Raw genomic sequence first — 12889 nt, forward strand, 5'->3', positions numbered from 1 at the left:
ATGAAATCCCCAGAACTTGCAGGGCCTGGTCACCTTTTCTATGGAGATAGAGAAACTTGGCCAAAGGCAGCTGACAGTTAAACCTAGTGTTAACACCAAACACAGACGTTTAAAACATAGAGTACCTTGGCATGTCCAACAGCATGCTTCATGGTAGAGATGTCCATAACAGTGGCTTGCATCATTATCAGAAACACGGCTGTGGTCATATTTAACTCACACACCTAGACACTAGTTCAGTTCATAGCAAAATTCACAGCAGTTGTCTTTTGAAAAAAATAATCTTTAAAAATTATTTATTTTGTATGTATGTGAGGTGTGCATGTGTGTGTCTTCATGTGTAGGTGTACACGCATGTAGGTGCACATGTGTGTGGAGGCCAGAGGCTGAGTCAGATGTTTTCTTTGGTTACTTTCACCTTATTTACTGAGGCAAGGTCTCTTGCTGAGCCCAGAGATCACAAATCCAGCAAGTCTAGCCAACCAGCTGGCCCCATAGCAGTCCCTGTCTGTGCCTTCTGAGCTCAGGAATTACAGGTGAGCTCCCACGCCTGCCCAGATTTTTATATGGATCTGAACTCCAATCCTTACACTCCTGCAACAAATATTTTGTTTAGTGAACCTTCTGTGTCACCTCAATGAATTCATTTTACAATTAGTCTGCAAAGTGTTACATTTTCTTATGGCATATTCAAACAGAATTTGCATTCACTGACTCTTCTTACTCCCTCTCTTTCCCGTTCCCTCCCCTTGTACCCTTCCATACCCAGAATCTCCTTTCTACTCTCATGTCACATATATCCTGGTGTCCTGCCCCCTCCTTGACCCTGCCTTTCCCACTTATGTCCCCTTTCTATCCCTGTGGCATGTGCCTGTGCTCACACCTGTGTAAGGTAAGCAGGAGCCGAAACTCACAAGAGTTGAGGCTACCAGGAGGAATCCTGAAGAGGATCCCAAGGGGAGGCAAGAAAGCCCAGTTGATGCCCAGAAGATCAAAGCATTCCCAGGAAGAAGACAGAGCAGAGGTGGGGTCACAGCAGCTGCTTCTCAGGGCTACTGATGAAGGAAACTTCTGGAAGAGGGTGAGCTGGCACCTGATCAGGAGGAGGGTGGGAGAATGAGACTAATTCTTCTGAAGCTCTATAGTTCTCCTCACTCCTACACACACCCTCTTCCTTTATATATGCCATTTTAACCTTTAGCAATAGTGGTTCTGACTGTCTTTTCATGTACTGATGGTGTTATAGTTCCTTTGCCAGCAGTACATGTATGTTCACGGCTAATAACCTGCTGTGTATACAGAGAAAGTGCTGGTGGGAAGCTAATTCTACAACTCAGAAGAGGCAGGATCTGAAGCAGATCACACAGTCAAGACATTGACATGCAGAAGGGCTCTCGGGACCACATGCCAGAGACCTGATGGCTGCGATCACCCCTTGACATGGGTAACACCAAGTCCTTTGCTCAAACAGCTGGGCCTGGGTCTGAGCCTGTCTTAGGCTGCCAATCAAAACAACAACAACAACAACAAACCCAAAAACCTTCCTTCTTAGCTGCCCTGACTGAAGTACTTGTTACTGCACCCAAGGCTGTCTGTGTCTGTTTCTACACAGAAGAATCACGTTTTCATTCAAAATGAGATGAAATATTTTCCCAAGGCCTCAAGAATCTCTAGATAGTTCCTGCCTTCAGTTAGCACCCAAACTCAGGTGCTCTACAGACAGAATTCTTAGATTCCGAGAGCCCTGACTCGAATCAATTGGATGACGAGAAGGACTCACCTCCTCCACTCTACACCCAGGCTGGACCGGGAGCCTGCTTCAGCCCCATCCCAGCCCCTTTGCTCTTGTGTCAAGCTCATGTGCAGCCGAGGGGCATAATACTGCAGACTGCATCTCTTTAGTTCTACCTTGCTTCCAACAGAGGGATTAAAACACCGAGGCTGAAGTGTTGCATGCAGGCATAAGGAGCTGCTCATCTGTGGCAAGACTCCAACAATGGTGAGGAGGTGCTTGGCCCCCATAGGGCAACTGTCATGTATGTCAAGGGTCTGACAATGTGATGAGGAATGGGCCCATCTCTCCAAGTGGTAGGCATGGAGGTAGAACTAAAGTCCTTTTGTCTACTGTGCCATCTTAGGCAGTTCATCCATATTTTTTTTGCCTGCTAGTAGTAGACTTGCCTTGAGCAAAGGCATGGGTGTTGAAGTGCTTTCAGCAAGTCTAAGACCATGTATCACTTGTTTCCTATCAAACCTGAGGTAGCAATGAAGACATAGTCTTAAGGTGAACAAGGGGTGAGGGCAAGCCTTAGTAGAAGCCAGAGGACCCAGCCCTGAAAGGCCAAGTTTTTGAGGTAATTGGGTGAAGCTGAGGTAGAAGGCATGGGAGTGTGAGACTCATGCTGCAATTCCATAGTCTTTGCCTGACGATCTTGGCTCAGCAGCTGGCTCCCTGTGCTGGGTGAAACAGTTGTTGACAACACTAATTCTGTCCCTGGAATTTTGTAAGATAGTCTAAGGAGGAGGTACACTCCAGAACATAGTCCCTCCATGACCAGACCATTCTGTAAGTCAGAAACACACTCACATGGTTCCCTCTGCATTTCTGTAGATTAAAATTCCATCCGTACTGCATTTGCCAAATTTACAGACCTATCATGTTCCTCGGGGTAGCTTTGGTACTGAGAAGACAGGCTTTCCAAGAGCAATCTGACATTCTCTATGTACACACATACCCTCAATGGCACAGATAAAATCTACCTAGGGGTTTTAGCTCTTTAGACTGTCAGTTCTCAAGGTGTCCACAAACGCATTTAACCAGTCATTCACAGGGAGAGCTTGGTTCATATCCACCACTGCTGAAGTCCGAATAGTCAGGGGTGCGTGGTGGCAACCGGCAGAGGGAGTGGTCCTCTGCTGCTGGCATTTACACTTCAGAGCCAGAGGAAGAAGAAAGACAGTGTATGCACCAAGAACACTGGTTTGAATGGAGCACTCGAAAGAGACACAATACCTTGTCTCCTGTGATCGTTTTTTGGCTTCTGGCCTCTAGTTTCCAGAGGGCAGGCCTCCCTTCCACCCTGCTCATCCATGTTTGGTCACTGTTGGAAGCCTTGTGTATTAGGCTCTCTCCACGTGTCTAATTTCAAGAGAAAATCACTTGCCACTTATGACATGTGACTCATCCCAAGGTAGAGAACAGATCCTGACTCCTGTCTTACAAGGCCACCTACCCAATAGAAGCATTTGAACGTCTTCTTAATTGGCCATTATCTGAGGCTAGCCTTGACTACTCCAGGCTACACTGGGGAATGGGATGAATGGAGGGGAAATGTGCCATTAGTAGGGATGGTGGGGTGGCTAGAGCCACTGAATGAGAGGCTTTGCTTCAGGTCTGTCACTCTGGCCTTCAGAGGCTTGGATGTAGGTTGGTACTCAAGGAACTATGCCCCACAAAATGGTCACAAAGTAAAGGTCATAATTAAAGCATTTGCCTACCTCAGAACATTGCATGAAAGCTGTCGCTGTGGAGCTGACCTTCAAGTTCAAAACCACCTTTAAATTAGATATTGGCTATAAAGGAAAGATACAGTGTGGCCGTCTCCTTCTCTCCATTTCACCATCCACAAACAGGCCAACAGATCTGCTCCTGAGGAAGCACGTGGTTCTAATGGAAGGTCCACACACTGTACTGGTCAGCCATTCATGCCGGGACTAGAGGACAGCTGGGTGTCACTTCATGTTCCCTTCCTTGCCCTAACATGGCAGTAAGATGGTATTTTATCCCCTTTGGTGGATATGAAAATGAAGAGAAGAGGCCACCCAGGATGGGTGAGGTCAGCACTAAGATTGGCCTCTCAAACAAGACGGTGCCTGTCCTCCAGAGGCCAGCAACTAAACACAGAACACTGAGGAGCAGTCTCTCTCATGAGCTGTAACCCCACTGCAGAGGTAGGTGTGCCCTAAGAGCATGCTTACTTTCTTGTCTTCTCTGAGCCATATCATTACAAATTCATCTTAAGATAGGACGTCAAGCCATATTTTGATTACAAAAGTAAGAAACAACAGCAGTGCAACAGTTCTTTACAGAACATGAACAGAGATTTGACACGTGTGGTCTTACTGTATGAAACTATTTCAGGTTATTGAAAAACTGATTTTATGAAGGAACATGACTACTAATAACACACTCAATAAAAGACAATATGAAAGCCGTAGACTACTCTCACTTTAAAACAAAACTGCCAAAAATACAAATAAAATATTATCATGACACTGAGGACATACGAGGCAATTGAGCAAGCAGGACAGCACAGTATAAAGGGACGCAGACATCATCCATCGCCTCCACAAGTCAAGAGCACCACTAGGCACTCATGTGGAACTGTAGCAGTAATTTCTAATGAAGGCTACATGCAAAATAGACAGGACAAAAATATCTAGACAGATCTTTTATGGCTGTGAATGTAGCTCGGTAATAGAGCTACTGTGCACAAAACTCTGAATTCATTCTCCAATACTACCCCCAAATAGAGCATTTAATAAAATCAACAGCAGATGTTAAAATACTAAATTTACTTAATATGCTAATATCTGGTTCTGTTCATTTTCTTCAAACAACATAATTTTGCTTTTCTTTAAGGCTGAATGAAACTCTATTGACTACACACCACACACATAGACAGACATGCACACACAGACACATGCATACACAGAGACACAGACACACACACGGACAGAGAAAGCAGTCACATCTTCATATCAAAAGTAGTACAGTGTGCACATGTGTGTAAACACACTTCATCATAAATACAACCTAAACATTGCCAAAAAAACCAAAAAAACAAAATAAACAAAAAACACAAAAAAACCAGGGCAACATCTAGGCTGAGTTCCACATACGCCGCATGTCACCTAGCATCAATTCAAGATAACCTGTCAGAACTGGAATACATGGCCTTGTCAAAGTCCTTACCGTCTCTTAAATGGACTGCTGTCCACCCAGCAGTTAGAGCCAGAGCTTCAGAAACCTCCTCCTTTATGTCCCTTCCTCCCTCTTCCCGTCCTCCCTCCTCCCTCTTCTCTTCCCTTACTCCTTTTTCCCTCCTCCCTCCTCCCTTCCCCTTCTTTCCTTCCTCTTCCCTCCTCTCTCCCCCTTCCCCTTCCTCCTCCCTCTTTCCTCTTCCCTCCCCTTTCTCCTCCCTTTCCCCTCCTCCCTCCTTCCTCCTTTGTCTCTCTTCTTTCCTCCCTCCTTTACAACTCTAGAAGATGCCAAGTAGAATTAGGGCAGGTTGGTGATAGGCCTGGGCTGCCTCCTTGTTCACAGATGGAATCTTCTCTGTGCTCTCAAAGCAGACAGGGGCCTGTAGCCTAGAGGAGGAGACATGGAGACTAGCCGCCAGATGCTATTGCATGACTTTACTTTGGGAGATTTGAGAAAGTGCCCATCCACCCCAGGCAGGTTGCTTGACAACACACCAACGAAAAAATGGCATCCAAGTCTAGCTTGGGGATCTAAGGAGTCTATTGGGGTTACACAGAAGAGTGTGACTGTGGAGATTCTTACAGGACTAGAAAAGGTTTACTACTCAAATGTGACTCAAAGGTATCTGCATCCTCCTAAATCTACCCTAGCCTGGGTGACAGTTGTTAAATTTGGCATCTCTGCAGTTCTCTGCACAGCTCCACCAAAGAGTCCTCTTCTTAGCGTTTACTGCTCACGTAACCTTTAAGAGGACCCTGCGAGCCCTCTTTTCCTTCCCTCCAGGAGAAAGTATCTCAATTAGGAGGAGACAGCCACATAGCAGATGTCAAAATGCACACAAAGTTTGTGGACAGAAGCAGAACAACCCTGGCGTGCACAGCCGATGCCATCTGGGGCTTGGCTCCAGGTGTCAGTTAACAGCATAGGCTCAACCCCAGCATCCCAAACAAATAGAGATTCCTTCAAATGTGTCAACATCACCTGGGGAAGGCAGGCGTGCCCGCACCTTGCACTGTGAGTCACCATTTTAACAGCTCCAGTAGGTCTGTTAGCCACATTTTTGCACATTTCTGCCAAGCTGCCATGCTCTGTCTTGGGCTGCCAGGCTGCCTTTCCGTGTGTTTGCCTCTAGTTCTCTGTGCACTGGGATGCTTTCTCAGCTGCACTTCAGTCCCCATCCTCATGCTGGGCTCTGAAGACTTGACATGAACAATATGAAACACCTGCATTCTTATTGGGCTTAGGGAGATAGCAGATGGGGAAAGCACCTACTGTGTAACCATTAAGAGCTCCTACTGTGTAACCATTAAGACTTAAGTTTGGATCCCCAGTGCCTGTGTAAAAGCTGGGCACAGAGGTGAGCCTCAGTAACTCCAGCCCTTAGGGGACAGAAACAGGCAGATCCAAGGTGCTTGCTGACCATCCAGTTTAGATGAAACAGCAAGCTCTAGGCTCAACGAGACCCTGTTTCAAAACATAAGAAAGAAGTGATGAAGAAGGGTACCCTGTGTTGACCTCTGGTCTTCACACATGCTTGCATGGACAGAACACTTGCATACATACACACAAACACACTCTTATACATACAGCCACACATGTACACTCATACACATATAGACATACATAAATACACTCATTCACACAACACATACATACAATCACTCATTTATCCATATATATGTACATATATATACATGTACACATATTTATCAATCATGTTTGTACATATATACATATATACATACATAAAATCATACATGTAAACACATACACATAATCATATATACCCACATACAAACACACTCAAATACACAATACATACATACATGTAATCACACACATACACACAGCAACACACACCATTCTTGCTGGCTGTGATAGAGCATACTTGTAATCTCAGCATTCAGGGAGGAGAAAGAAAGATCACAAGTGCAAAGCCAACTACACAGCTAGTTCAAAACCAGCCTGAGCTCTATAGTGAAACCCTATCTCAAAACCAAGGACTGGGGTAAAGCCCGAGCTGTAGTGTAGACCTGCCCAGTATGCAAGGCTCTGAGTTCCGCTGCTGGAGCTACTCCCTGTTCTTCTTTACTTAAGATGTTCTGTATCTTGGTTAGTTTTTACTGTCAACAACGTGTCAATGTGACACAACGTAGACTCACTTGGAAAGAGGGAAACTCCATTGCAGAATTGTCTCCATCAGGTTGGCCTGTGGCCATGTTTGTGATAAATGAAGTGATGACTGATGTGGGTGGGTCCAGCACACTGTGAGCAGCACTAGTCCTAGATGGGTAGGCCTTGGTGATTCAAGAAAGCTAGCTGAGCAAGTTAGACAGCAAGCTAGTGAGCAGCATTCCTCCATGGTTTCTGCTTTCAGGTTCCTACGTTGAGTTCCTACCCAACTTCCATCAGTGATAGACTGGAAGTGGCCTGGAAGATAAACCAAATAAGCCCTTTCCTCTACAGCTTGCCTTGGGTCCTGATGTTTACCACTGCAATCAAAATGAGACTAGAATACCCTGCTAGGCAAGCCAGGGTTCTACCATTCTCATTCTTTGTGTCAGGATGCATTGATCTTCAAATAGAAACCAATGGATCAACTGGGCACTTACACCACTGTGTAGACATTGCAGTTGTCCAGAGTACAGTCATTGCCTGGACCAGAGTTCCATAGTCCCAGGCCCTGGCCTTGCTGCTTTGGAAAGATGACTTGGCCTTCCTGCCTCAGTTTCTCACCTACGAAGCTGAGCCATCAATAATGTCTCTCTCGGAATGATCATGAAGACTCCATGAGGTTACTACTACTTAGTGGTGAGAACACCATAAACACTGAATGAACAGTGAGCTGGGACTGTTACCCAAGTTGCCTGCCAACAAGAGTGGGCTGTTGGTGTTACTACAACCATTGCCGCTACTGATTCATAGTCTCTGGTAAATGCTTTCTGGTTATGAAATTACTTTAAGTGTGTGTGGTCTTCTTGTCTTTAAAATTAGCATTACTTTTATTGGCACAACTAATTTATTGTAGGTAATAAGTGTGTCTTGCAGGGGTATCATTATCAAGCACTTTGACAATACTCATACCCCATGTCTTCTCTGTCTCTCCTCCAGCCTCTTGGCTCATTCCTTCTCCTTTCATTTTCATATCACGTAGTTTATGCATCTAATTAAAATCTAGGATCCACAGATGAGAGAAACCATGTGCAAATTCGCATATGGTCTTTGTTTTTTTTTTTTAAAAAACCAAAAGTAAAAAGTTTGATCTGAGCAATCAGATAGTATGTGACAGCTAAACCTGCATGAGAGTCCCACTGACCCTGTCTCCTGCTTCAGCTACCCGAACAGCACTGAGGATGCAGAGACCAAGCCTTGTGACACCATCAGGTTGTAGAATGACTGCTGTCTTATCCCAGAGAAAAGCTACATAAAGACAGTGTTGGGAAGTTGCCTGGGATCAGAAGACCAAAACAACAACAACATCAACAATAACAATAACAACAACATCAACAACAACAATTAGGACAAAATTCTTGGTGTCCTCCTGCCTCAATCCCCAGTCCTCATGGGAGGCTCATTCTACAGAAAGATTTTGAGGGTAGCATGACCAGGGGATCTGCACTCCAGGGGAGCCAGAAAGTTCCTACTCTAGAAGAACCAGCAAGTCTTCCAGAGTCTACAAAACCAGGAAGTCTGTGTTCCAGAGGAATTTCTAAGAATCTTCACATAAAGCAAGAGACCATGGAGTGGCCACAGTGAGGAAGCAGTAGGAGTCTTTGGATTATGCCCTGGAACCTTTCAATTCCTACAATTCCAAAGCTGTTCTAAAAAATGTCAAAGACTTTTGGGTGCATTTAAAAAACTATGGAGGGGGTTATTTAAAGTTAACTATAAAATGTCATTTACCATAGGTCCTCTGCACTGTCCATGGCGGTATGTTAGTATCAGCAGGGCTGTTCCACAGTTAGAGGCAAAACCATGCTTTCAGCAGCATGCTGTTGCCTATGTGAACAGTCAAGGCACGGTCATTGGAAAGGGCAGTGTAGTTCTGTGCCCTGAGGAAGAAGGGAATGCTTGACTGGCCTTATATAGAGATAGAAAGTGTGTCCCCTGGGTCATGAGTGACTATAATTATCACCTGTCATAGCTGGTAACAACAATACATAGTGTATAAACGCTAACATGTCCAGTAGCATCTCAGACAAGATGAGTGTTTCCCCAACAGCAGCAGGCCCAGGGTTTCTCTGCTCAGGCTAATTTGCCTGAGCGTCAGATAGTGTCAGGCAGACCTGTGAAACTGCCCACCACGAAAAACACGAAAAGAGAAGCCCTGCAACTCCAGGAGGGATGGTCCCAGCTTTTCAAAAGTTCAGATCAGGAGGGAGGACACAAGTTCACTAGCAAGGGCTGAGCTGCTTCAGATACTTATTCTCCTCCACCCAGCTCCGTGTCACTGGCCCAGGTGATTATCCATTTCCATGTGACAACCGTTGCACCCATCTTTCACCATCAGAGCCTTGCAGAACGTTCAAAGGTGCTTCAGAGAAGTATTGCATGCCGTCACACTGTGGATCAGGTGCCCATCACTGTGAATTAGGTTCCCAGTTTTGGGGAAGGACAGAGCCTGCCATAGACTTTTGCTCACTGCTGACCTTCTTTGGGTCTTTCAGTCAAGATTTGAGATTTGTGCTGTGTTCCCAGTGAGTCAAATCCTTTGGGAGCTGCAGCAGGGGTGATAATCCAACTGAGATAGGTGCCCCTTCCAGTCCAGATGGATCACTGTTCTCCCCTGCATAGTAGACAGCATAACCAGACGGCCAACAAGTATATGTGTGATGCATATATGTAGGTGTGCATATGTGTGTGCAAACCCGTGTGTGTGTGTGTGTGTGTGTGTGTGTGTGTGTGTGTGTGAGTGTGTATGGGTGTGTAGGCACTGCAGTACTCTTGTGGAGGTCAGAGGACAATGTCTGGTGTCAGTCCTCACCATCCACTTTGTTTGAGACTGGGTCTCTCTTGTTCACCTCTGTATGCCTGGCTAAGCTAACCCAAGAGCTTCTGAGGATTCTGGGATTCTACTATATACACCTCCTATCACACCATAAAAACAGTGGGATTACCCACAGAAGATACAATGCCCAGTTTAATGTGGGTTCTGGGAAACCGAGAACTCAGATACCCATACTTGTGAGGCAAGACCTTTACCCACTGAACCATCTCCATAGCCCAAACTGGGATTTTGATACAGTGGCATTTGATGTCTGGATACACTGTGACATATCCCAAGCCTCCATCATGAGGGAAGGAAGAGAAAAGACACTTACTTCTGAATCTTCATCTCCCTAAGGGTGGAGCACACCTGCTTGCTCGCTGGTGTGACTGGGTTTTAATCCACTTGCTGCTGCAGAGTTACCATATGTAGCTGCCATGAGACTGGCTTTTATTCATCAGTTGTCACTTGTAAATATCCTTTAAGCTGTCACAGCAGCCAGGCTGGTGAGCTGAAAAGAACTGCACTGGGTCCTGAGTTCAGATGCTCCAGGGTAGTGCTAATTCTTCTCCCCACTAGGAAGCAAGGCTGCTTTTAGTTATGCTCTTCCCTGGAGGGGTTGGGACACTTGGAGCCCTCCCCCACCCAGTGGCTCTCCTTACTAAAATTGTTTTACTCCCATCAATCAGGAGACGAGTGCATGGATTCCAACAACTATCAACTGTCCTTACACTATAAACTTGAGAATAAAGGAAATACTCACCAAGGTGGGTAAATACACTACCATAGTGGTCCCCAGGCATCTTCCTCGACATGTTGTAGTATATGGTGTGTGTGTGTGGGGGGGCTCTAACACAGTGCCCTGGTAGTGTCTGTCCAGTAGTGGGTGTCACTACTGAAATAGCCCTCCAACATATGGGCCCCTCGCCCAGATACACAGTGGCCTATATAAATGGATATAGGTCCTACACTGGAGACATGATGATGCCATCCAGACCTCTATCTTGTAGCCCCATAGGGTTAGTGATTGTGAGCAGAGAGTGACTTTTTACTGGAGTTAAGTGATGCCTTTGGCAGCTGTCCATTTGCCTTGTCCTGGAAGCACTGCGCTGCATCAGACATGTCCAGAGAGCTCTGGGGCTGACTTACCATGGCTGCTGCTCTGTCCTTTAAACTGTCTGTGTAACTGTCTATTTTGCCTCTGGTGTTTAGCACGCGCTGCTCTCCACTTATTGTACAGCACTGGAGCTGCTGTTGCTCTTGGCAGTATGGTTAGCACTTAGTGAAGGGACCTCAATTGCAGTGAAAGGAAATGACATCGAGCCAAAGTAGGAGGTGTTAAAGAAAGAGTGTGCATTTGAAATGGAGGCTTCTGCTCTGTATTAGTTACAGGCTGCAGGCATCAAGGCAAGGTCTGACTTGTGCACCCTTCTCCCAACAGAACCCCCTGGGAGAGATCTCTACCTCTGGCAAGCAGCTCTTTCTGCTGGAATGAATCTGGAAGGAGGAAGCTCTTGGGGCCCAGTATTCCTACAGGCTGGAGAATGAGTGGCTTCTTGCTGGAGATTGAAAGAATCTGGGCGAATAGCTTACCGTCCACTCTACCACGTCTCTGCACCCTCCCGGGAGGCTGGTGTTCAAGTACAGAGATGGCTAGGTAAACTCACTGCCCTAGCTAGTTTACTCTTCTTAAAATGGAGTTACCTCAGTTAAAATCCAGCCTCATCACTAGGTAAGTGATCTGTTCTAAGTACCCCTCCTGGTAAACTCAATATAATTCAAACAACTAAGACAACAAACACCAAACCCTTTCACAGCGCCTGGACCCTAGCAGCAGCACTTCAGTGGGCACTCCTCTTCTGAACATTAGTGATGTTTCTGGTCACCACACTGTCCTGTGCCTTCCTCAAAGGTATAGGCATGGGTCGTGACACGGCACTTGCCACATGTGCCCAAGGCCATGTGTTATGTTCTTAGCATTCAAAATGAAAAGTGCAGCTATACCCTGGAGGATGCTCTCCTAGAAATCCTGTTGGCCTTGCTCTTCCAGCTCTGAGCTTGCCACAAAACTTCCCCTCTGAAATGACAGGGTCTGAGTCTGTCCAAGGGCTGAGTGCTGCACCAGTGCAGGAGCAAACAGAGTCTGAGCTTGGAGGGTACTACTCAATGCCCCTGTGCCCACCTCTGGAGCAGACCCTTATGATCAGGTACTAGTGTCTTGTTCCTATGAGGCCCTGGGGAACCAAACAGAAGCCATTGCAAGCAGTGGTAAGAGGACAAGGCCTCCTGGCCAGTTGGGGTCTAGAAAGTCTATTTCCCTGATGGGAACATGCTATCTACACAATTCCATAACCCCCAAACCATTTTACATGTCTAACTATGGAGATCCACATGCACTGCCAACTTTGCACTTTGGTGAAAGTTGAGTCCCTCCCTCATCCCCTAGATACCAAGTTAGCTTGGGCCTCTTCAAGGCAGATTCTATAGACCAATTCACTTCCATCAGTTTTGCTACCAGGATATTAGCAAGAAAGCCGCTCGGAATTTTCTAGTGGATGCTGGCGGCTGTTTAGAGTGCCACAGGAGTAATTAGGTCATTTCGTAAATAAGCTGCAGCGTGCACTGAGGGTGATGAGGCAGGCAAACTGTCTGCCTGGGCACGAAGGAGCAGAGAGGCATGGTTGCTTGTCTTCTGAACTAAAGTGAAGTGTTTCTCTGTTGCTTAGCCTTAAATTAAGATATAGCAGCGCTGACTGTCCCTAAGCGCAGTAGGCAGACAGCTCTGCTTGTCAGAATTAGTTGAATGTTCACATTAACTTGAAGTTAATCCACCTCCCCCCAAAGGCCTGCTAGTGCCAGAGCACAAGTCCACAGAATAGGCCCTTTGTGTCAGGCAATGTGAAGTAAATTATTTTAAA

The 12889-nt window shown here is 46.0% G+C and overlaps 1 long non-coding RNA gene across 2 annotated transcripts in view; it reads right to left on the minus strand.

The window, feature by feature from the left end:
• LOC143434502 (uncharacterized) overlaps positions 1 to 12889 on the minus strand; it is a 36290-nt gene that overhangs the window by 19372 nt on the left and 4029 nt on the right. Inside the window, exon 2 of one of the 2 annotated variants that reach the window (XR_013103983.1) lies at positions 10306 to 10546. The exons of the other annotated variant lie outside the window; for it this stretch is intronic. This is a non-coding gene — a long non-coding RNA (uncharacterized LOC143434502). The remainder of the gene's footprint in view (positions 1 to 10305; positions 10547 to 12889) is intronic. 2 annotated transcript variants of the gene reach the window in all.

Source organism: Arvicanthis niloticus, chromosome 15 (assembly GCF_011762505.2).
Source record: "Arvicanthis niloticus isolate mArvNil1 chromosome 15, mArvNil1.pat.X, whole genome shotgun sequence".
In the NCBI taxonomy this organism is placed as follows: domain Eukaryota; kingdom Metazoa; phylum Chordata; class Mammalia; order Rodentia; family Muridae; genus Arvicanthis; species Arvicanthis niloticus.